This window comes from Abramis brama (genome assembly GCF_963993115.1).
Source record: "Abramis brama genome assembly, chromosome: 3".
Lineage (NCBI taxonomy): Eukaryota > Metazoa > Chordata > Actinopteri > Cypriniformes > Leuciscidae > Abramis > Abramis brama.
The window spans coordinates 51,962,378-51,989,714 of record NC_139965.1 but is presented as its reverse complement, the minus strand read 5'-3'; the positions used below and the strand labels follow the sequence as shown (position 1 = coordinate 51,989,714).

Genomic DNA, 27,337 nt, shown 5'->3' with positions numbered 1-27,337 from the left:
TAAATACTTTAGATCGGACTAAACCATTTTTAGGGAGATAAGAGAAGCAGATATTTGGAAAAAATATTTAACCAAATTGCATGTTTTTGTGGTTTTCATTTAAATCTCAGGCATACAACTAATATAAATATTAGAATTATTCATACAACAGGGGGCTATATAGTAGGCCTACTGCTGGATTCTGTGCTATAATTGTCACCACTTTTCACCCCAATAGCGACGGCCCTGCTGTAAGCTAATAACACGTTCTGTTGTGTGAAAAGCTTTTCAGTGCAACTGAGAGAGAAGTATTGTATTTCATTTGTATACTGCTAGGGGGAGCTCTAGACTTTTCATTGGAGTCTATCCCCCTTGCTTCTCGGTACAGGGTTGCCAGATTGTCGTAGTGAATGTAATCGTGACTCTTCTTGGGAGAGAAACTGCTATTCGTACAAGTGCGAGTGTTGAAAAGAAAATAGACATAATGATGGTTATATTTTTAACATAAACAAGGGTTTAATTCGTTCATTTAGCTAAAAAAAAGCTGATAATGCTGATAAAAAAAAGTATTTTCTTGAGTAGGCTAAATGGTCTTCAAGTCTACCATTATCATATTTCCAGTTAAAGTCTAAAATATCTAAAAACATAAAGCAATGCTAAAGGATGAAACTGCAAAGGAATCCAACAGAACTCCTGTGTGAAACACAATAACTCATTTTAGTTTGTATAGAACTTTTCTTATTCTAAGATTCTTGTTTGATCCTACAAGGACCAATTCCAAACTCAGAATTCAGACACATTATTGAACCGCCAGACACTAAACTAAAATTTACTTCGTTTCATACCTAATATATCTGATTATTTTCGCACTTTGAATTAACTATTGAAAAGAGAGCAAGTTTGTCCGCTGTAATCAGAGACATTAACTTTGTCCGCTGTATGTATCATTTCGCGGAAATATCTGGCAACCCTCTTTCAACCCGCATTTCTCTTGGTGTGTGCGCTTGAGATCGGACTGTCACCGCGCTCAGATCGGCATATTATTTCTGAGCTGCACCTGGACTTCACCAGCACACTGCTTTAACATACAGCTGGAGAACTTTGGATGTATTTACCGCTGCCCGACATTTGATTTCTTTTGGAGAGGGCGATATGGGGACACGGTGTGCCGAGGTGGCACTCAGACTGATGATGGGGATCCAAACAAGGAGCCTTTTTATTCCTTTTCAGAAGCTCCTGTAAAACAATTGGATATCAGGACATTGATGATCCTGAGAGCGTCAGTTTGGAGTAAACCTTACAGGATAGAAAAAAAATCAAGGGTCTCTGCGTTGGAGAAACAGAGTATCACCATTTATTTCTGCGCGCAAGGACGATTTTCATCGCATAAAAGAGACTGATTGTGTCCGGAGACGCGTGTGCGGACTGTGCGCCCGGTGCGCAAAAAGACCCTCCATCACCAAGAAGCTTCGCGGAGACGCGGGTAAGTTATTCAGCCTGATATCAGTGTGCCCAGGAAATCTATCCTTTATCTCCTATTGAATTTCACGAAGATACTGTTATCCTGTTGTTTTATATAAAATTGTGTTGTTTGGATGGTCGTTTTCGGGTGAATGTTTGCACGCGTACCGTGCGCCCGCTGGTTATCAAGATGATTCACCTCTGTGTGTGTTTCCAAGTCCCTGATCCTTTCCCAATTCCTATTATCATTCTTATAAAAAAAATAGCCTACTCATATAGGCGAGTACTATCTATAATACTATCTTTGAGTAGCTCATGGGTTGTAGGCTACTCAAAATGTTGGTTACCCAATATATCAGTTTGTGTTTTTAATTCCCTATTGAACATCATGTCAGATTGAGGAGACCTTTGGAGTGTTTTAAGTACTTTTACCGCAATGCTTCATTATATGTGCATGTGGACCCGTTGCTCTCACCTTTTATACCCTCCTGCGCTTACGTTGCATCCGTGATGAGTTACTATGTTTATGAATTCAGCACGTAATAAAGATTTAAAAGAACTTCTTTTATAACTTATTGGATTAAGATAATTGTAATACAGACGCTTTCTCTGAAGCGCTCAACTGCGCAAAGGCGAACCATGCAAATTGACGCAGTCTGGAGAAAATGTCGTTTAAAACTGATTATGTTTCTCTCGGGTTCATTGCGCTATATTAGTTTCATTAGATTTTCTGTTGTTGGAAGGAAACTGCATAAATGTCCATACTTCAAGCATAATGGAGCTGGCCTTTTCCAGGAGCCTCTGAAGGGACATTAGGAGCTCTCTGTTAGTCTCACCTGAATGCTTGCTTTCCTTGGAGAGCTACTGCTTGACATTCTACTGGAAGACGAGGGAGATTGAATGGGCGAATGTGTTCTGCATTGATGCCTGAAGCATTCATGTAGTAACTTTGCTCTCAGCGGAACGTTCTTGCTCTTAAGAGAACCGGAGTGAACAAACCTTCAAACTGTGTCCGATTTGGAAACCGGACCTCAGATGGTTAATAAAGCAGTATGGGTTATCAGATACTGGCTCATCGCTTTGCCACAGAAACAGAGTTGCCAGGCAGGGAAGATGACATGCCCTCGGTTTGAATTCTAAAGTAATAAAAAGTAATCATATTTATCTTTATTATTATTATTTTTATTATTATCTTTTTTTGTTGTAAATTATAAAGGCACGTTCACATAAAGGACGATAGGGCATAACTTATGAGAAATATAAAGTTTTAATTTTTAATTCTACGAGAATAGAATAGAGAATAGAAGTCCACACGATAATGATGACATAGGAACAATATCGGTGAAATCACTTTCAGAACGATTTTTCCAGCTGATGAAGGAAAAAAAAAAGACAGCCAATCAGAATCCACCCTACTAGCGCTCGAGCATTTAAAGTGGCAGACAATAATAATAATAAAAAAAAGCGTTCTCACAAATATAGTTAGTTAAAGAACGATAACTATTATCTTTCTAATTGTACGAGAATAGGAAAGTCTACACCGCAGCTTTAATGATAACGGCACAGAGTAAAGGCCTGTTCACACCAAAAACGATAACGATAGCGATAAAGATATAGTCCTAAAATCGTTCTCAATATTAAAGAATATCAGAGTTCACACCAGTGCTATAACGATAATGGCACAGAGAAACGAATCACTTTCAGAACGATTTTATCCAGCTGATGAACGATAAAAACACTGACAGCCAATCAGAATCCATCCTGCTGTAACAAGCTCAAGCATTTAAAGCAGCAGACAAACACGCACTTAGTTATCTTTTTAGTTCTCATGTAGCTAAGTAAACATGGTTGTGTGCACTAACAGAGCGGTCTCTCTGTCTGGCATCCTGAATGTTGCGGAGACATGTAATGCTTTGGGTCTCACTGCTTGTCAACCTGAGCTTTGCTTACAGCGTAACCTGTCCTCATGGATTTTTCGCTTTGTCGTTTCTTAGTGCGTGCATGTGTGTGAGTGTGTCTGCGCTGAGCAGCCTTTGACCTCATCTCTACGGCGAATAGATGTCTGCCCTAGTATCTGCTGTTTACGGCCTTCACACTGACCACATTAGTCATTTTAATACAAGCCAGCAGTACTTTACTAAACTGAAAACACGTTTTCTCATTAAGTCAGAGAATTGGAACACGGGTGGTCAACATACTGACTGGATTCACCCGATACGGGCCGAGGGCTTTTGGAAACGCACTCCTGAGTGGCTTCCTGTGTGCATGCTCTTCACATGGTCTAAATAAGATTAGTTCAGCCACCCCGTTCATGTCTCCCTCACCTCGCTGATGAACCCCCGCGCGAAACCTTCCACTTCATTTTTCTTGCATTCCTGGCAGCTCCTCAGAGGGTTGATTGATTACAGAGGATCCTTTGACCCCAACTGGTCTCAAATTAAATCAACGAAACACATTAATCAATAACTATTGGGTCACAGGGTTGAATTGCAATGTGTGATCTGCCATTAGTGTGACCTATGGCTGAGCGATATATCAAATATTCATGATGCATTCACAATGATGATTTTGCTGACGATGTAGAATTAAATGACATTATGAATAGCACAATTCATGTATCACGTTTGATGGCGTTTATTAAAACGATAAACATTAGTAGCAAAATCGCATTAGATTTGATATGCTATCAATGAAATGGACTATCACTATGTATCTACATTAAAAAAAAATCATAATAAAAAGTGAAAAATAACAGCACGGTTAGAATTGCAAATGCGCTAAAATACTTAAATACTATAAAAAAGAGTATTAGGCTTTTTTAAAATAAAGACTTGGTAACACTTTACAATAAGGTCCCACTTAACTTTAATTAATAGTGAGCAATACATTTGTTACAGTATTTGTTCATCTTTGTTGATGTTCTAAAAATACAGCAGCTAATTGTTAGTTCATGTTAGCTCAGGACCATTAAATAATATTAAATTAAGATAAACTGTTGTTTTTAATAATGTATTAGTAAATGTTGAAATAATCATTTAGGATTAATAAATGCTTTAGAAGTATGCTTTTCAAGTTAACTAATGTAGTTAAAGGGATAGTTCACCCAAAAATGAAAATTCTGTCATCATTTACTCACCCTCAAGTTCCTAACCTGTATGCATATTTTTCTTCTGCTGAACACAAAATAAGACATTTTGAAAGGGCCCCACTGACTTCCATAGTATCTTTTCCAGACTATGGTAGTCAATGGGGCCCATGAACTGTTTGGTTACTCATATTCTTCAAAATATCTTATTTTGTGTTCAGCAGAAGGAAGAAATTTATACAGGTTTGAAGCAACTTATGGGTGAGTAAATGATGACAGATTTTTTGAGTGAACCATCCCTTTTAACTAATTTTAACTAATGAAATCTTATTGTAAAAGGTTACTGAACATATGAAAATGATTGCAACAGTTCATCCAAATGAGCCTTACATGCACCACAAGTGTGAGAGAGATTGCATACATAAATACTGTGTGTGTTTGCCAGAGTTTTTGCCACTTACTGTAAGATATGAATGCATATATATATTGATACAAAGATCTTAAGTATTAATACTATAAGGGTTAAACTTTACAGAGGCCTGTGCAGATTAACAATTTTGTCATCCTTAATTTTACGGAAATTATGCTAAATACGCTGGGTTTGGTTACAATAGTGACACAAAGCGGAAAAAAGTGGTATTGTAAATACATCTTGAGAGTCTGCTCTGAATTATGAATGTTTATAACTAAACGTTTTGATTCTGGTCATTGTAATGTCATTGAAACTAAAGAATTTGAAGTACCATAGTGAATGTGATGTAGAAACATTATGAATTGTTCACATCCTCAATGTTATCAGCTGTAATCACTTTCAAATGAGGCTTTTCTCTTTTCAGTTGACTGTGAGATGCGTTTGACCTGATTCTGATTCACAGTCTCCACAGTTTTTAATCGCAATGCTGCTTAATTTGACAAATTAATGAGAGGAAAATGGCAGATAAAAATGCTTTGCAATGTCATACTTCATTTCAGCCCATGTAGGAATAATAACCAATCAATTTTTACCACTTCATGAGCACATTTTACAAAAACTGAATTAAAAACCTGGAATATTCTTGTCAAAATGGTAGTTCCAAAAAATCAAGATATATTAAATATTATAAAAAGGCAATGCCATCCAGCTCTAGTTTAGATGTGTCATCCTTTGACAAAAAACAGACAGATTGAGATATCCCAGACATGATGCAGTCTTCATTTTTGTGTCGATGTGGTTATGTGTATTTGTGCTGGTGCAGGTGCGGGTTGAGATGTTGAAAGCGGTTTATTATAGTGCTCCAATAGCTCTGTTAGATTGTCACCTTAAGATGCAATGGGAGTTGAGGGTTTCCTTTGTAAGAGCTATCTGCTATTTACTCCTCTGAAGAGCAGGTGAGATATTGCTTTTCTCATTTTGTCTTCCTGTCAGCTGAACTGGTGCCCTGAAAATGCTTGCTGCATCTCACTTTTTCTCTCTCTATGTGTTGTGATTTTTCTGCCAGATTTCTCTGAGCATCTGAAATGAATTTGTGCATCTCCATCAGGCCCCTTAGGGGCTTCGTCTTCTCATTGGCCACCGTGTGCTTTGTGCCCTAATGAAGGCAATTTATAACCGGGTGGTTAATTCACAGCTTGGGTGACACAGAGGCCTGCTATTCGTTAAAGTAATGTTGACTGTTTCCATTTGAAGCAATTTTATTTGCCGCTGCTTCTATTTCAGGCTGCCTTTTTTTCCGCTCATTTTTTCATACGTGCCTCTATCTAGATTTTTGCAAAGCTCTAAAAACGTTTGTTGCTTCAGTGAAAAATATTTGGAGAGTTTTTACTAGACCAAAACATGTTCAGAAAACGTAACAGGTTTAAGTTATAGTGAAGTGATTGAATTGAGTTGGTTGGACAGACATAACTATTTTTACATAGATTCTTCCTCAGTCAGTTGTGTTGTTACAACACAAGGATGGTGCATTAAAAACAAACCTTTAATGTTAATGAAAACTAAGTTGGTTGTTTGGAACCACTGTCCATAATTGAATTGAGTTAGTTTAAAGTGCGTGCATGCAATTTACTGCAGTTTTGTAGCTGAAATGAACACTAGTGACTAGTGTTTTATTATATTATACAACTATTATTCGTTTTCACACAATTTATGATTACATGGGTAGATTATTATAGTAAACTTGCTCTGTAGCTCACCTGGTACAGCATTGCACTTATGATGTGAAGCGCTCGAGTATGAGTGCCGTGAAACATGAGTCATGATAAAACATCTCAAAACTCATAGAAGCAAGCTAAAATGGTACCCACAGGCACGTTTTTCACTGTTTAAAAAATCTACATTTGCAATGGAGAAAAAATTATATTGCTTATAGCACCTTGTGGACGAGTGAAAAGTGCACGGAGCAACATATTTCAGGATTTGCAGAAATCTAGGCAGAGTCACCCATTTCCAATCAGTCTTGGTTGGATGGATTGCCTCTATTCCTGCCAATCTTAATCAAGTTTAACCAAAACTGGCTTGCATCAGCCCATGATTTACACTAAATTTATTTGATGGATTTGATTTTCACAACTATTGCAGAGTTTGACATTATTGACTAGAAAAAAAAAAAGTCAGACTATCTCTGCAACACTTTGACCAGTTAAAGTGAAACTTAGTAAGTGTCATTGTTTCCATTGTACTTTGTGCCTAACAGGGGCTCTTTATAACTGTTGCCTGCAGGAAGTACATTATTTTATTTTCCCTTCATGAAGACTTGCTCTGGATACACCAAACCAAACCACAGGCTGAAGGGTGGGAATCCCACTCATTATTCCTCACGACAGATACAGTTAAATGAGAAAGTCTTTATCTCTTTTAAATAATGGCTCTGCATAGCGGTGATGTGAACTGCAGAGCAATTCGCTTCACAGGGCCGCTTTTTTTTGTGTTTCTTGCGGCCAGGAATTATTTGTGAGGGTGTTTGGGCAGGTTTAGGAGTGATAAGATGTAGTTTGCATTCAGATCAAGGTCACTGCGCTAGCTGAGACTCCCTTTTCCACTGACTGGTAAAGCAACTTATCTCTGAGATTTATATATGGCCTATGTTTCTCTAGGCTATGGATTTCTAAGAGAACTTAGCGTGTGAAGTTTTGGCTATCTTATACTGTTTCCTTCATTTTGGTCGAGACTAACTTGAAGAGTTGAGAATGTCAAATTATTGCCTTTATAAGATAATATTATTGTGAAACAAATGTAGCCTTGCAATTTTAAATGACCAAAGTCCATATTTCTTATACACGCATTTTAGTATGACAGCCCATAGGAAGCAAATGCTGAAATGCTGACACAAATTATTTTGTCCAGATCGATTAATTAAAAAAACAAATACTTTGTATGTGCAACTCATACATACACTGACAAGATGTGCTCTCTCTCAATTGTAATTCTATTATAATCATTTTTTTCCTAAGGATAAAAACACAAGGACAAGGATAACAAATCTTAATAAAAAATTTCTTTAAGATCTGGTGAGCCTTTGTGCTAATTTTATACTTTATGGTCACACCTCATGACATTTATCTTGAAAATTGTAAGAAAGTTTTTCTAAAACTTTTATTTATCTTGGACACTCTTATTTGACGCTCTGTATTTGGTTTGTCGTTAAGATATTTGCTATTTAATCGCATTGTTTCACTTCATACCATTGGAACCACAATTTGTTGGATTTACGAATGACAAGTGTGAAATTTTGCTTAACCCAGGGTTAAAAAGCTTGAAGTTACAGGAATTATGTAATGTGGTAAAGACTGCAGCTAGTAGGTGTATGTGCTTGATTAACTTTGTGTATTTCATGTGTCCAGTGTGAGGTATTTGGACATTGTTAGTTGCTCAGTGTTTAGCATAGCCATTTGTTAGCAGGGACAGCCGCTAAATGTCTCCACATACATTCTGTTTAATTAACTAAATCAATCTCTTGCCCAAGCCAGAAATACAATTACTTCACTGGGCGTTGCCAAAACACCTGCCCTCTGTGTGTGTGTGTATCATTATCCCTTCCAACTCTCCATTTGTCTATTGAAATTGCACTTGTTCCCAAAATTGTGTTGCAGTAAATGAGAACAGGTCACCAAACAGTGTGTGTTCATGGTTTTGGTGGTGTGAACATTGAACTCCTGCGTCCCTGAGTGTAACGTCAACCAGAATATCGTCATTGTCGGACAGAAACCTTTTATCTCCAAGAACGTTACATTTCAGGAAAATACTTTTCATTGTCAAAGTTGATATTGTGGCTTTATATATGGTCATACATTTACATTTAATCATTCAGCTTAGCAGACTCTTTTATCCAAAGTGACTTACAAATGAGGAGAACTATAGATGCAATCAAACCAACAATAGGGGAACAATATGGAAGGGCTGTGACTAGTCCCAGTTAGTCTAGCACAGTGCATGTAGCAAGGTGTTTTTTGTATAGATATATAAAAAACGTATAAAAAACGAGGTTTCCCCCAACAGCGACAATATACAATATACTGGTTTAGATATTTTTTTTTGGAACATTAATTTTGAACTGATTTTTTGTTTATAAAAATAAATGTTTTCTTTTAGTTTAAAGGTTAATCTGTACTCATTATAATTTATTTTATATAAAACAATAGAAGTCTACACTACAGATTTTTTATTTGATCATTCGATCATTTATTTGATCAAAAATACAGAAAAACTGAAAAATTGTGAAAAAATACAAGAATTTAAAATGTCTGTTTTCTATTGTAATACATGTTAAAATATAATTTATCCCTGTGATGTCAAAGCTGAATTTTCAGCATCATTACTACAGTCTTCAGTGTCACATGATCCAACAGAAATCATTCTAATATGCTGATCTAATGCTCAAGAAACATTTCTTACTATTATCAATATAGAAAAACAGTTTTCCTGCTTATATTTTTGTGTTTTTACAGTAATTTGTGCAGCCTTGGTGAGCATAAGAGACTACTTCCAGAAACATTAACAAATATTAATTATTCCAAACTTTTAAATGGTAGTGTGTGTCCTCACTTAAGTTAAGTAAATATGTGTGTTTGGTACAGCTGTTCTAGCTCTTCTCTGAGGATGAGACTTTATGTCCATTCACGCTTAAACTAGTGCTGACAGAAACCACCTGGCTGTTCCAGAACAACAATTCATCTCTGTCTCTGTCTCTCTCCTTGTTTCTCTATCCGCAGTGTCATATTTGAGCCCTGTGGGGTTTGTGCGTCGGAATTGTCTGTTAGGTGACATTGGTAAGTCCGTAGGGGCCAGTGTATGTGTGAGAGGGTAAAGCCACTGCAGTGCTGCTCCATTAGATCTGTGTCCTGCTTCATTCACAGCCAGAGAAGAGAGAAACACAGATGTTGGGAAACAGAGATGTAGCAGAAGAATATGTATCTTTTCTGACGTGTCTTATTGGCTAGATTGAGAAGCTGACAACAACATTTTAGTGTCTTGAAAGACAGATTTGTAGAAAATAACAAGGACTTAATTTTATGAAAATTGTTTGTGTGTGTGTGTGTGTTATTGGCTTACCAATGTTCTAAGGTGTGCAATTATTTTCCCATAAACTGCGTCTCAATCAGCTCCCTATAGTTCAGTAGTCCGGCCACTGATCGGACTGTCTCAATCACAACATCCTCCCAGGGCACTGAAACGTTCGCTCCCTAAAAAGTCCTACAATGCAACGTGAAAACCAGGGAGCAGCGATGCTCACTATGTTCCCTTACTGGAACTTCTAAAGATCGAAACATAAATCACACAAGCCAACTCACCACACATAATGACACACGGTAGATGTTTTGAAAAAACAAACATTATTTAATTATATTTTAGCATAAAAATACATCGATAGACAGGTAGTGAACATAATCTAGCTAACATTTATCATTTATTTACGGCTGAATTGCTGCAGGTATATGTAACAATCAAAGTATTTATCATAATGTACTTTAAATAACATTTAAAAAATAATGTCAAAAAGATCAGTTCAAGTGTTGTTTAGAAATACCAGAAGTGATGTTGTATAATGAGGACTATGCTGCCAGAAATACTGTCATCAGTGTGTAGTGAGCCAGGTTCATTACTAGTGCCCAAATTTGTGTACACTATATAGTGATTCACGAGCCAGGGAGCTAGGGAGTGGATTGAGTGCACCATCTGCTTTGTGTCGTGGCCGCATTACCACCTCGGGGTGCATTATTTTTCTAATAATTCAATGCCCCGTCATCAATTATTCCTTACATATAAAACCATTTTAGCCCACTTGTGTTCCAAGTACAGCCTCTATAATTGTTTTCGTTCAGCCCATTTGTCCCTACAATGAAACTAATGTAAGTGGGTAAAGTTTATGCATTAAAATGATGCATTTTGAGCACAATGAATTCAGTTAATGCCTTTTTTTATAGGATTCATTGGATAGATGAGCTTATTAGAAACAATGGGGGTCAATAGAGTAGTTCCCTGTAAGCCCACTTGACAAAAACATTATATATCGACTATAATTATAAACAGAGCATGCTTTTTGTGTGCAAGAAGCTTCTCAATGTATTTTGTAATGTAACATGTAATGTAGTTATCAACAGTTTATTTTGAAAATAACTTAGTTTTGTTCTTTCCTAGTTTCTAATACCAGTAAACACATATGAATGGTTATTTTGAAGAGGTGACATGGTGTGAAGCTTGTGCACTTACACAGACTAACTGATAAATTATAGCACATGTATAGCATATAGCATAAACGATAGCATATGTAGATTATATGCAAATCTGTTTTAAGCAATGTGTTTTAAGCAATGTGTATTAAGAAAGCAACTGGGTCAGTTTTTATGTAATATTGACACATTTGCTTTTCAGAAAGGTTGGAGGAACCACTTACATTTCCTTTAAAATAAAAATGGTATTTTATGATTTGAATGGATCCATTCTGCTCTAAACTCTTGCGTAAATTAGGGTCGAGTTAAGATCTGTGCGTCATCATGGAGTCAAGGGTGAGTGTTTTCAGGGTTGCATTATTCTGCAGTCACACTGTCACATGAGATCAGGAAGAAGATTTCAGATGCCTTTTATTCGGGATTTAAGTGAAGCGTTTGAGACATCAACTGTTTCTCTCAGCACGCTACGCTGAACTCTGAATAAAACCCAGAGAAAGAAAGAGTGACAGTTTGAGCCTTTAAGAGCTTCAGACAAAACGAGAGAACTCGGAGGAAAGCTGCAAAAACTTGTTTGAGTCACACCCTTGTCATTCGTTTCTTTCTGTTTTCATCAGAATGTAGGGATAGGCAGTGTAATCAGGGGTGTGTCCAGATGTGGTGTGGGGGGCTTCTAGACACACCCCTGATATGTGATTGGACACCTGAAGTGCCAAAAATCCCAACAATCTTCAAAGTCAAAGGTGGGAACATCTCTTCAGAGGAGGGAACTTCAATAAAACAAGATATAATGTCTATGCCTGGTTTCACAGATGAGGCTTAAGCATGTTGTTTCAACTGAAAGCAACTTGCTCTGACTAATCTTAAAATATGTCAGTGCCATTGTTTTGTCTCAAGATGCACACCAGCAGTTTTTTTTTCTAAGGCACGAATATAAAAGCTACTTAAATGTCCTAATTCAAATAAGGCCTAATCCTTGCTTAAAGTCCCCATGAAATCAAAATTTAAGTTTTGGGGATTTTAGTATGAATATGTTAGCTTTACTGTTATCTATAAGCTAGTGTGCTCCAAAACAATGAAAAAATTCGCATTTAGAATATATAAGCATTCAAAACGTAGTCTCTGATGACATCACGCTGCACTTCAGCTTCTCATCAGATTTTCTGTCCAATCAAAAGCTCTCTAGAATCTGAAGCGTCCCGCCCCCTACATTATAAATAGATGCTGAAGCTGCTGGTGAAATCGGTGCACTTGTTCACACATTTACTATTTTCTACATGGTGAATGGCACATAATGCTCTATATAGGGGATAGGGAACGATTCAGACAGTGTAAATATGCTTTCCATTGGGGCGAATTAAGCGCATCACAGCAGCACGCACAAGGTCTGTTCGATATGTCCCGCTCTGTCTTCCTGTTTCAGTGGAAATTACGAAAAACTCGTTACGAAAAACTCATTAAATAATGCTGCGCGTTTCAAGGCACTTTGGTGGGTCTTTAATCTAAGCCCTGTCTGTGAAACCAGGACCTAAGGTTTAATGGAAAATTATTTTTAATAATATTAACAACATCAACAACAACAATAGTACAAATATTGACATTATTAACTTTTTTATTTATTATATTTTATTTATTTATTATATTTTATGATAATAAGTAATGGTATACATTTTTTTAACAACTTTTTTAGATGATAATAAGTTATTATAATTAATGGATGCAGGGTTGTGCTTCCTGATACCCTTGAATGAATTCTCCTGTCTTTTGGCCTCTATAACCCTTCTTTGTTCCTGATGGTAAGGCGTCTCTCCTCTGTCTATAATGAAGAGGATTATCAAATCAAAAATCAAGCAGGGCCTCTGCCCGCTGGGATCCTTCAGCTGGGCCATATGGAGGATTTACTGATAATCCTTAGTGTTAAAGGACTTCCGAAAGAGATGCAGATTATTATTTTTTTTGTCATGGGAGTATTTCTGCTTTTGTGTGTGAAATCATGACAAGACTAGCATGTAACTGGTGATTGATTCTAATCTTTCTGGGGACCTTTTGTCCCCATATAACGTAGGGTATACCTGAACCAAACACGCACTTGCACATCCTTAATGACAGATGCGTTATAAATTGTTCTGCAAGGTTTTTTTTTTTCCCTCTCTTCATCGCCTTTGGCTTACTGGGTTCTTTAAAACAATAAGGCACATTTTTTGTAAAACTGCTATACTGGTGTGACTTTCTTGACACTCTTGTCTTGATAGTCCTGTTGATACATGTAATTAATGCTGCATTCAAGTGCACATGAGAAATTCCTACCTTTGAATATTCCAAAAATGGGTCTCATTTAGGGATGAATGATATATCTGCCACCATATCAGTATCGGCCGATAAATGTTCATTTTTGTCATTTGTCATTTAAATGTTCATGTTCACAGCTGAGACACTTCAGATGCGCACTGTTCGCCATGATGGTTTTGAATTGCTTGAAATATGATTGGAATCACTTAAAAAAGGAAAATACGGTCAAATCTGTCATATAGGCTAGGCTTGTGTGCTTGGGACATTGCTTTTAATGGTGAGACTTTTGTTTTTGTAATCAGGCTCTCTAAAATGATATACAAATTTGGATTTAGATTTATCGGCCAATATATCGGTTATCGGTTTTATAATATAAATAATTATCAGTATTGGCCAAAATTTCCATATCAGTGCATCACTAGTCTCATTCACTAATTTGTGCATGAAATCACAAATCATGATTCACCAATAGCTTTGATACTAAAATGTATTCCAAATTTATGAAAAAATGTAGGGACTACTGAAACCACTTTTAATCAAAAGTTGCAAACTCTGTTTCCTTATAAATGTGTTGAGATGATATTTTATATTTAATCTTAAATATATTTCATCGTATACAGTGAAAGTAAGAAAAAGATTGTATGCATTCAAAACAGTATATGTGTTTGTATAAATAATGACAAAATTGTTATTTTTCGGTGAACTGTTCCATCTGTGAGATGCTATAGTCTGTTTGCTGTGTGACTGCTGATCTTCTTCTGTCGAGTATCTAATGCACGTTGACCTCCAAGAAATTATTGTGTTTAGTAAATCAAAGTGCATCTATCAGTGAGTCAATGCATTCATCGACAGATGCATCTCGCGGCAGTGCTAAATTCTCCATCCTTATCCTCAGAAACTCTAGTTTACTGTCTCTGTAATTTTAGCCTGGACAGATGCAGCTATTGTCAGGGTTTTTATTTCGTGTTTCTTTGGCGTTTGGAGAGGTTCGCGCTGGTAACGAGATGGCACATGTAGGTCACAGGTCTCTGAGAACTTAATTTATGGTGCATTTGGAATGCTTGTTCCGCCCTGAATACGTTATATAGGAGCACAACCTCAGTGGAATACTGATGCACGTGTGTTTACACGCATGCACACACACACACACGCGCGCGCATGTCCTCTTTACTGTAATTTCTGGTCAGATCCTGTAAAGCAATGGCTTTAATATTAAAGCGTTACGTTCTAAGGGGATGTGACCTTAAAATGTCACTTTAAGTATGTAAAGAACATACAAATTAATGCCACACTGTTTAAAATACCACACAATTATAATGTGTTGCATGTAAAATTCATGCACAGAAGCCTTAAAAATAAGCACAAGCAAAGTTTTTTTTTTTTTTTTTTTTTAGTTTTTCCCTGGCATGTTTTCAGATGTTATTTGCCTTAGAGTAAACACAGTAGAACACTGGACGTTTTGAGTTTTTATTGGTAGGTGTAGTTCTAAATGATCAACATAATATATCATATTTCAGCTGTGGGAGCAGTTCACTCAATATATATTGATATTGCCTTCAATTCAGTCTTATAGTTAGTCAGCAGCAGGTCATATATTGGGCCTTTGCTCAATCCAATTAGTCTGAATGTACTTCTCTTACTTGTAATAAAATCTGTAAGTCATCTTATTTTAGTCAATTAACAGCCAAAAAATATGATTCAGATTTTTATAAGTGCAACAAACCACACTACTTTGCATACTTGTCTTTCTGAACCAGAAAGTTAAACCGCACTCCCAGGAAATTACACATTGCTATATCTTTTGCAGAGAGCATGACGAGTGGCTATTTTAATTGTTATTGTTAATTGCATTTTTTTTTTACAGTCATTAATCTCAGCCTCAAATTGTCGAGTTGTTGAACTCTGTAATAACACATTTATACAAAGGTGTGAGATTATGGGTGTTTTAACAAGCACTTTTTTTGTTCGAGGATGATTTTTATTCAAGTAAACACACACACAAACACATGTTGTGTTTTCATGTTTTATTGGGACTTACTGTATATTATATCCCCTTACACTAACCACACCCCTAAACCTACCCATCACAACTTTCTGCACTTTTACATTTTCCAAAAAAACATCACGTATATGATTTATAAGCTGTTTTCCTAATGGAGACCAAAAAATGTCCCCACAAGGACAAGGATTTTGGATATTGCCAACTTTGTGGGGATATTTTGTCCACATAATGTAGGGTTTACTAGGACACACACACACACACACACACTAGACAAATTAAACTATTGACTAGTGAGATAGTAAAAAAAATGTTTTAAGAAAGTTAGTCAACAGAGCCAAAAGTGACTGTAATTACTGTTCCTTACTAATGTGCGTAAGTTTAGGGTCTGCCAAATTTAAGTTATTGAAAGAAGTCTCATGTTCACCAAGGCTGCCTTTATTTGATCAAAAATACAGTAACTATTGTGAAATATTATAATAATTTAAAAGAATTTTAAATTATTGTATTGTAATATATTGCTTTGTATTGTAATATATTGTAACATATAACTTATTCCTTTGATGTCAAAGCTGAATTTTCAGCATCATTACTCCAGTCTTCAGTGTCACATGATACATGTTTTTTTTCTCAGGATTATTTGATGAATAGAAAGTTCAAAAGAACAGCATTTATTTGAAACAGAAATCTTTTGTAACACGTCTTTGGTGTCAGTTTGAAAAAGCTACAAGAGACCGGCGAGATGGAAAAAGTGAATATCGTTCTAAATGAACGGAATGATGAATCAATTAACACCCCAGGTTTTTCCCAAAGACTTCAGTGTGGAAACTCTTCTTGATAAGAGCAGCCCGGCAGGAAAGAGAAACGGCGTCATTTCCTTTTATCTCTCAGACTCATTGAGTCCTTTTAAGATCTTATTAACATTTACTCATTTTAACAAAGCACGGTTCCATAAAGCATCACCTGACTCCACACTCACTGCTTCAAGTTCTGGAGGGCCCTTATGTGAGCTGAGCACTTAATGAAGCCGGATTTATTCCCGCTCGGTTTTTAATTTGCAGAACGCTCTCCTCATGCAGTAAAGAGTTGTATCGGTCTCCACCTCTTTTGTTGAGGGATTTATTCTGAGCCCTCGGTTGCCTGGCTGCGTTTCTCCCAGGTCTCCTCCCCCTGCGGGTTTGTGGCTTTCGGCTCAATTGATTTCCATCCGATCGATAGCTTGAAGCTGGAATTAAGGAAGGAAGCACGAGTCACGTCCTGCCGATCCGACCGCGGTCTCTGAGGAGGGCTGGGGTATCAGAATAAAAACCCTCAGAGCGAAACGAAGGTGCATTTGAATACGATCCATCACCGGATTGATGCAGCCAATGATCTCCGCTACGCCAGTGCTGCCAGCCAATAATCTCCTGCACAAAATCCCTCCTGTCACCCTCCGGCCAATAACGCTTCCTGTTTGATCCCGCTCCCGTCATCTGGCCAATAAGGCTAAGATTGATGCGCGGCCCAGCGGAGCAGAGCGCTTTAAACGATGACATGCGTCTCTCTCACCTTGAATCTAATTGACTGTCTCAAAGCCCGAGTTGGGAAATGCTGACGGGGAGGATCGCGCCTGTCAGAGAGCAAAGGGTGGATGTTGTTAGTGACGCAGGGCCTCCTTGAGCACTCCGCAGATGAAGCCAGCCGTCGCATTACAAGCAGAGGTCACGCAGATGAAAAACACAATGACAGTCAAGGCTGGGTTGAGTTAGGGGTGACCTTATGATGATATTATATATATATATATATATATATATATATATTTTTTTTTATATATATTTTTTATATATATATGTTTTGAAACAGTTTTCTGTTTTCATTTTATTTTTAGTTAAAGTTTAAGTAATTTTGTTTGTTTCCCCCCCATTTTTTTTTTTTTTTAATATGTCATTTTTGGACGTAAAATTAATGAATAATTAATTAAAAATTGTATTTATATAATTTTTATTTCAGTTAAAACTTTTGTTGCCTTGACAGTTAGTTCAATTCATTTTAACAAGTGCTGTCAAAATGATTAATCACAATTAATAAATGTGTGTGTGTGTGTATATATATATATGTATATATATATATATATGTATATGTATATATATAGCCTATATATATATATATATATATATGTGTATATTATGTATATGTTTACATAATATATGTGTGTACTCTCTTTAATTATTTTGTATATATAAATACACATGCATGCATATATTTAAGAAAAATGTGTTATTCATATATATATAAAATATGTATATATATATATATATATATATATATATATATATATATATATATATACAGTAGCCTACATACATGCAAATATTTCTTAAATATATACAGGCATATGTGTGTATTTATATAGGCTATACAAAATAATTATACACACACATATATTATGTAAACAAACTTTTATTTTGGATGCGATTAATCACTTCTCAGCACTAATATATACACAAACACACACACACGTACATGTATATGTACATACACAGTAGCCTATATATTTACAAACTTAAATGTTAATGTTAATCACGATTAATCGATTTGACAGCACTAAAATTAATAAATTAAAAATGTATTAGGCCTACAATTTTTTTCACTTAAATTGTATTTTTATTTTAATACCGAATTTTTTGTTTATGTTTTAGTTTAGGCTAGCCTACTATAATATCAACCGTGGCCTGAACATCCATTCCTCTTTGCGTAACAGTCGGATGAACTCTGATAACAGGTCCGTAGTGTCCAGAGCTCCATTTGTCTTCGGGAGTTTAGTTGTCAAAGATTTAACGGTTGTAAATTCGCCACGTTCCCCTACGTGTTAGATGAGAGGCACGAAATAAACCCATCACTCACCGGGGCCCAGCGAAATCACGCAGGAGAGAAGCTGTCATAGCTAGCCTGAGTGCTCGGTCGCCCCAAACATCACTCGAGCTGTCAGGTTACCGTGGCGAAGCTGGCTGCATGTGTGTCGGGGTACCGCGGCGACGGGGTCAGAGCGTGGCAGTCTCCGAGCTCCCCGGCGAGGTGCCGTCCTCAAGGGGTGCCTGGCCTGCGGTAACAGAAAGTAATCAGTCATGATGTCAGTGCCGAGCCCCCAACTCAAGTCTGGCTAATAATGAGCAGGCAGATCTGAACAGCCCCGCCGAATAAAGGACCGCTGTGGGCAGCTCTGTCAAGCGTGGCCCGTTACCGACAGAGAGCTAAACATGAGACGCTGCAGCAAGCGCTGCATTTTCACCATTCGAGGACAAAGAAAGGGCTTTATTTGTTAATTTCTCGGTAACCGCATTCAACTGTTGTAGCCTATAGGCCTATTCTATTTTGAGCTGTTTCCTAACACTTTTAATCCTGTAAAGCCCGACATATGAAATAATAGATTTATTTATTTATTTTATTTTTATGGAACAGTTTTGTAGCCTACATTTTGAACGGTATAATTTAATAATTTAATTTAATAATCTCTGGTCAAACAAATGATTGGCTGAAAGCGGTGTCAAATAAATATGAAAATATAAGTGCCCTAAAAGCATGATGTAGCTGCTATCAAAATTATACTGTGATATGTCTTAACCACTGGACGACATATGTACTCGTCACTGCCCTGAAGCGCGAAAATCAGCCTTTCAAATTTCAACCGCCCGTTGGGCTCATCGTGTTGTCTCATTCTTCATGGAGCAAGGATACGTGAGTATTGCGTTTAATTTTGTGACAACGCTGTAACAACCTTCACTGCAGAACGTAGTTATAGCAACCTTTTGACCATGAACCGTGAACCACGACCTGAAGGTGGATGTTTATAGTATTACCAAAGTTATTTTACTTGCTTAAGTAGGCTATAAACTACCAATCAGAACAGAAGGCATGTAGATTGTGTGCAACAGGGTTTTCAGCAAAGATGTTGATAATTTAGAGGACTTAGAAATTTGTGTATCAAATATGTTCTGTATATTTTTGCATTTTAACCTACTGAGATCAGTTCTTAGATCAAGAGAGACTAATTAAACAGATAACTGCAGACATTGCACAGTTTTCACTTATTTATTAAGCCAAACGACACAATAGTGAATATCTGAGTTGGTAAAGTATGTGAACCATTGACTTCAGTTTGTGGTGTGACCCTCGGGCAGCAGTAACTACAACCAAATGTGGATTAGGCCTGCTCATCGGCTTGGAGGAATTTTGACCCGGTCCTCATTATGTCACTCTTTAACTTTGTGATTCTGGTGGGCTTCCTTGCATGAACTGCTGTCTTCAATGTTGATTTATTATAGGACCCACTTTCTGAGAGCTTGAGTTCTTCTTTGAGAGTTTTAGATCTGCAGTGGCTTTGTTATCTTGTCATGCACCCCATTCTTCTTCTGTGTTTGCCTAACACTGGACTCATCCCAGATAGCAAAAATCATCTGGCCCAGATCTGGCCCAGACACTTCGTAAGTTCTGGGCCAGATCCGCGCAACGGACTCGGGCCGGTGTCTTTTGGCACAACGGGCCAATACCGGCACGGATCCGTTTTTTCCTCATCTGGACCAGAACTGGGCCAGCTCCGGATTCCTTTATGGCGATTTGGCCCAAGTGTGGGCCAGATCTGGTCCAGCTCTGTTCTGGATCTGGTCCAGAATCATGCCGGATCAGGGCCAGCTCATTTTGTTGACAGTACACAAACACACTTGCTCGCTCTATCCAAGTAGTATACATATCTAGAATTTCATGAATCTTCTCATTTACATGATCTAATATCTTATGGTCTTATGCCACTGATATTTTTTCTGTTTTTAACACTAAATGCTTAGGCAATAAAAAGTTGAATTACTGTACTTTTTTACACTAAAATACCACCTGATAATCTAGTGTCAGCACTAACTCACAGCCACTACTTCACAGTAAACATGCATTCAAAGAAAAATTATTTGGACAGTAAATTTGACATATTCAAGGGCTTTATCTTTTGATCAATTTTTTATTTATTAAGCATATTAAAACAAATTCACAAAACAATGCAAAACAGTGCCACTGTGCATCTTTTCTTTTTATTTTGATAATTTTTGCACAAGTACTCAAAGTTTACATAAAACACTTAAGTCTCTACTTGCCGTTAACGGGATAGTTCACACAAAAATGTAAATTCTGTCATTAATTACTCACTTTCTTTCATGTCGTTCCAAACCCGTAAGACTTTCATTCATCTTCTGAACACAAATTGAGATCTTTTTAATGAAATCTGAGATTTCTTTCCCTCCATTGACAGCTACGCAACTACAAGTTGAACAGTAAAGAAGATTTTTAGCTGAAAATGTGGTCCTTGATTCGTATAATGCAAGTCAATAGCTACAGTCAGTTTGAGAGTCAAAAAAACATTACAGGCAAAACAAAATTAATACCTGTGGCTCCTGACGATTCATTGAGGTCATATAAAGCAAAACAATTGGTCTGTCAAAGAAACTGAACATTATTTACAACATTATTACCTGTAATCCACAGCCTCTACAAACAGTCCTGTGTCACGGCAGTCTTGTTTTGCATGTAATATGTTTGTTTTTTACTCTCAAAGTGACAGTAGCCATTGAATTGCATTATATGAATCACCAAAGACCACAGTTTCAGCTAAAAATCTTCTTTACTGTTTAACTGAAAAACAGTCACCTATATCTTGGATGGCTTGAGGGTGAATAAATTAAGAGCAAATTTTCATTTTTCCGTGAACTTTCCCTTTAAAACAGTGACACAATCTCAGAACTTTTCTCAATGTATATTTGAAAGAATGTTTTTGAATGGGTATTCATGTTGTGTAGTGACATGAGCCTCATGAATGTATTATTTATCCCAAAAAATGTGGCATTGATCAAAGAGGCACAGTGAAAAGCTGCAAAGAAAAAACATACAAAAAATAATGGTAACACTTTAAAATAAGTTTCATTAGTTAATGTATTAACTAACATGAACTAACAATGAGCCAAACATTTGTTACAGTATTTATTCATGTTTGTTAATGTTAGGCAGAGGTGGGAGTAAGTCACACATGTGCAAGTCACAATGTAACAAATTAACCTTCGAGTCTCAAGCAAGTCCAAGTCAATTTTGTGAAAAGCAAGTCAAGTCAAGTCAAGTCACTGCTTTATGTCAAGCAAGTCAAGTCAAGTCGTAGCTTGGGTCACAAGTCACTGGCAAGTCATACAAACGTTTGATGATTTCACTGAATTTATATATTAAAATAAGTTAAAACTACAGAAGTTGTGGACTATGGTTTTATTTGCAACATTTTTTTTAAATATGCATTTCCACATACAGCTGAGTGGTTACTACAATAAAAATCTAAAAAAATAAATACAATTTCAAACTACATAGCCTAAAATGTAAATGTAACTGAAATTAGGCCAACATTAAAGCGTGAAAAAATAAATATGCCTCAAACATTGCAGAAGACCATTAAAAGGTATTAAACAATTCACAATTCAAGTATAATGGTTCCTATGCCACCAAATGGCATTCTTCAAACTGGCATCCCCTTTATATAAGTTATATATTTTTAATTATGAAGTTAAAACCGCCAATAGGTGGCGCCAAATCACCGTCCTAATGTACGAGTCATAGAAGCATTCATTCAACTGATTTGTTCAAAACAGTTCAAAAACTTTGAAAGAAATGTGGCAAATGTTATACAAAACATATGCCATCATTAATTATCATTTGAATATTGACAACATTAAGCTACATTTGAAAACATAATTGTGTATAAAGAGGCATGCTGTTTTGACCAATATTCTCTCTAGATTTAAAGATAGTCAAATTAACTATAACAAACAGGTTAAACAAGCCATAGCTTACTTTTAGACGTGGTGAATGAAGTTCGACTGTTCGAGGTTGTGATGGTCGTCCGATATCCCTTGCCAGTTATTATGCGTAGGCTACAGCAAATCTTCTTGTATGAATATGGTCAATTTCTAGTGTTTATATCCAAAAAGAAACGATGCTGGGAGATGTCTTTGTATTTAGCGCGCTGCCGCGCTCACCGCGATGTATGTTTTTTTCTGGGCTTGTGTAGCGTCACGCAATCGCGCAGAATCTGATGACTGGCGTCAATGGTTCCGTTGCTTTCATTTTGTTCATCAATTGATGTTGTGATGATTTATATAAAAATGTATATCAAGTCATTCTCGAGTCATACAGTTCAAGTCAAGTCAAGTCTCGAGTCATTGGATCTCAAGTCAAAGTCAATTCGAGTCATTTTCTTAATTTAGTCAAGCAAGTCTCAAGTCCTTAAATTTGCGACTTGAGTCTGACTCGAGTCAAGTCATGTGACTCAAGTCCCCCATCTCTGATGTTAGTTAATAAAAATCCAGCTGTTCATTGTTTTGTTCATGTTAGTTCACAGCGCATTAACTAATGCTAACAAATCACCTTTGATTTTAATGTATTTGTAAATGTTGAAATTAATATTACAACTATTCATATTATTATTATTTATAAGATTAATAAATGCTGAAGAAGTGCAGTTCATTCTTAGTTCATGTTAACTAAGGTAGTTAACTAATGTTAACCAATGAACCTTATTGTAAAGTGTTACCAAAATAATTTTATAGAATGTAAACGCATCAAAAAACAATCAGGACAGGTCGGAAAGCCATGGTATTACAAACCACTTCATATGTGCCGTTTAATTCCCATGAGGCATCTGAAAAAGAAAAAAAAAAAGACCAAGAAGAAAGATTTTAGATATTCATGTAATTGTCACACTAAATAAAGAATCTGACGGCTGTTCTGTACTGTGCTTTACCTCAGTTAAGGCCTCTTTGGCTCTTGAACGTTCCTTCCAGCCGCCGTCACGGGTCAAAGGTTAAATCAACGGATGCCGCAAGAACCTATTCCACTATCCACTACTTACAGCTCCTGTTGAGAAAAAAAAAATATGTGCAAAAAACATCAACCTCCAACTAATAAGCTTCTGAGTCCTGATTTATAGTTTTTCTATAATGTAGATCAGTCAAGGGATAAACTGGTAGGCCTATATCAATTACTTAAACATTAATTTAAATTGATCAGAATCAGATATCACATGATCCTTCAGAAATCATTCTAATATGCTGATTTGGAACTCAGGTAACATTACTTATTATTATCAATGCTGAAAACGGTTGTGCTGCTTAACATTTTTGTGGAAATGGTGATAATTTTTTCATGATTCTTTGATAAATATAAAGTTCAAGTTGAACAGCATGTATTTGCATTTATAAAATTAAGATTATTAAAGCATTTACTAAATATAAATTCTTTTGTAACATTTTAAATGTCATGACTGTTAATTTCGATCGATTTAAGACATCCTTGGTTAATAAAAGTATTAATCTTACAACAGTCTGAATGGTATAGTTGTTTCCACAAAAATATGAAGCAGTACAACTGTTTTCAACATTTATAATAATCATAAATGTTTCTTGAGCATCAAATCATCATATTAGAGTGATTTCTGAAGGATCATGTGACACCGAAGACTGGAGTAATGATGCTGAACATTCAGCTTTGATCACAGGAATAAATTAGCCTATATTTTACTATAGAATGTAATAATATTTCACAATATTACTGTATTTTTAATTAAATAACCAGTCTTGTTGAGCAGAAGAGAATAGCATCATTAGTTGACAAACTAAAAATTAACTGCACTTCTACATCATTTATTAATATTTTTTAATGTTAATTTCTACATATACTAATGCATTATTAAAATAAAATGTTGTAGGCTGTTTGTTAACCTTAGTTAATGCACTGTGAAGTAACATGACCAATGAACAACTGTATTTATATTAACTAACATTAACACAGTAACAAATGTATTGTTCATGGTTAGTTAATTGTAATTAATATTAACTAATGTTAACAAATGAAACCTTATTATAAAGTGATGGTCTGCGGGAGGCCTTAGCTAGTTTAAGCTAACGCTAGCCTATCACTAACATTTCCGCAGTTAAAACTTTAACAACAGTGAAAATAAATTAAAGCAGTTAAAATTCGTCAATTACATATAATTACAATATAATTACAATCCTCTGGGTCGTCTTCGTGTTAGCATATGCCCTCTGAAAACATAAATAAGAGTTAGGCTAGCTAACATTACGATTCAATGCCGATCTAAGGAGCAATACAAACTCCAAAACTTAAGTTTAAAATTTAAGCTAACGAGTACACAATATAATCAATAAGAAATTAATTAATTAATAAAACAGTTTGACCATGTGTGACTTACCTTGGTGAAGTGTTTGAGGTAGGATACCGAATACCGACTGTGGCAGCCTCCTCTTCTAAACTCCAGAAAAAAATGTTTTGCGCGCTCGTTTCCACGGATACGGCCCGAATCTGTTTTGCGACTGTTGTTCCCGCCCACTGAAACCGGGCCCGGGCTGGATCCGTTTTAGAGCAGTGAAACGGAGGTGACTGTGACGCGGATTTGCCGGTTTGAAGACGGATCCGGCTCGCAGTCACCTGCTGTCTGGGATGGACACTAATATTAGTCAAGCAAGTAAGATGTATTGATCCTTAAATATTTTGCTTGGGGTTCTTTGTGTGGACAATAAACCATAATAAATCTGACAAATTATTTTTGTCGTGGTTACGCTCACATGATACAACATACAACATGACTGTGTTGCTTCGTCACGAAAGTTAACCATTTTGCATACGTTTTTAAGCCCTGCCAGTTTAAACATTCACGTAACGTTTATATCGATCAAGTGCAATAAGATGAGAACGAGAACTAAAAGCACTCTATATTTTATTTGTATCTTTGTCTCTTGTATTAATTTGCCCTATTGCTTGCAATTAATTTCTTTGTTATTTTATTACTGATGGTTTAGTTTTGGCTACTTGTCTTCAGTAATCTTAAAAACTTATATTAGTTAGGCTAGTATTAGTTTTTGCTGTGGTATTGAAATAATTGAGAATCATAAATTTTTCAAAAACCTTATTTCCAGCAAAAACAACTCTATTGTGATATATATCGTTATCGTGAAATAAAATTAATTATCACGATATAACATTTTGTCACATTGCCCATTCTTAGTTAGGCTATTTGTGACATATTTGTGATATTTGTCTTGTTCTTGGAGTGTTTTTTGTTGGATGGCAACTCTAAGGTAGAGTAACAGTGGTGTTGAATTTCAATGTTTTAATTGTTTATGGTAATCTGCTTCAGATTGCTGGACCCAAAAGTCTTTGTAAACCTTTTCAGGCCATTAAGATGATTGTAATAGTGCAAAAGTTTTATGCACAGTGCAAATTGAAACGGGTGCATTTAATTGACCAATGCAATTCTGTTCTTCCAGTAGGGCAAGTCTGGCTAAACTCACAATTTTTATCTCATTAACTGAAGAACCTGACTCCAATTGCCTCTTTAAAAGAGCCGATCCTCTGAAGTTATTTATCATTTAGGTGTCTAGCTGGTTCTAACGAGCTGTTCTGCTGTCTTTATGGTATAACCTTTATAAAACTCACTCTCGACCTACTCCTTCATAGCAGCATATTGCAACACAAGGGCTGCCATCGAGACATTACCCTCTAAGACGGCAGAGCGGCTTGCTGGGGTTGCTAGTATTATATTACAAACATTTATCATGTCGCAGACACAGAAACAGGTGGGCCGAGACTCAAGCTGTGGTCACAAGTTCATGTGGGAGTCTGTTCTCCTCCGCTATGTTTTCAGATGCTGCTTTCACCTTCAATCACTCACTAATCGCCAACACGTCTCCATCTGCATCGCTGTGGAGTTCAGCTCAAGTCAGCATAAACACTCACATATGTTATCTTCACACATGGCTTAATTGCCGCCCCTGTGCTGTGACATGGCCCCGTTTGGAGATATACACTGCTGTCTTTTACAATATATGAATTGGAAAAAGTTTGAGATCATTCTGGAAGTCTAACGATTGTCTTGTGTCTTAGGATCATTCAGCCAATTATAGATGTAATTTACTTTAATTACAATGCGGGGAAAACAAATGCTTCCGCCACAGACATACTAAACTGAAATTATATTGCAGTGCGTTGTAGCGTATTGAGTTGTGCCATGTATTGTGCAGTAGTTGGTAATACCCAGTTCAATGACATGGTGCTGAATATTTTTGTCTCGATATAATTCATTCAAAAATACTTTTATACAAAATATTTAAAATGTAATTTGTATGATTTCAATATATATCATCTATGATGGGCATGCTTTTAATTTCTAAATTATTTTATTTTGATCTTTTTTATTTTCACCAGCTAAATGGCTAAATCTACCCGATTTACTATAATATATAACTTCTCTCGAGACTCCCCATGCTAGTTCACTGTTAATGATATGCTTAAGCCCGCCGGCACATTGACGTGATTGGTTACAAGGTATAGTTTGTGACGTCAGAAACACCAGCGATTGGTCTTTGGTTTACTGCAGTTTTAAGGAGAAAATACTCAGCAATGTTGACTTATGAATTTGCACATGGTTTGTCTTAAAGTATATAAAAAACACCACATAGATTACCAGAAATTTTTTTTTCATGTTTTTAAGAGAAAGCCTCATTAAAATAATTAAATTCCGTGCCCAAGTAATTTGGCATGTGCTTTTATTATTGTTTCTTAAAAATAATATTTTAACAAAACTGCTTCACTGCTTATTAATATTTGAAAAAAGTCTGCCAAATCAGAGTCCTTTGGTGCAACCAAAAAAAAAAAAAAAAAAAAAAAAATATATATATATATATATATATATGACCATGCAATTAAAAATATTTCTATATAACATTTTAATGATATATTTAAATAAATATAAAAAAAATTGTTAAAATATTTAAATATATTTATAAACTTTATGAAAATAAACAGATGTA

General features: G+C 36.1%; 1 protein-coding gene across 13 annotated transcripts in view; it reads left to right on the top strand.

Moving 5' to 3' along the window:
- Nucleotides 1-961: 961 nt before the first annotated feature.
- Nucleotides 962-27,337, top strand: part of LOC311078545 (adhesion G protein-coupled receptor L3) — a 311,310-nt gene continuing 284,934 nt past the window's right edge. For 12 of the 13 annotated variants that reach the window (XM_084107416.1, XM_084107415.1, XM_084107412.1 and 9 more), the window contains exon 1: nucleotides 962-1,462. The gene's annotated coding sequence lies outside the window, so the exon portion shown is untranslated. The remainder of the gene's footprint in view (nucleotides 1,463-27,337) is intronic. The other variant, XM_084107409.1, reaches the window with a different exon arrangement.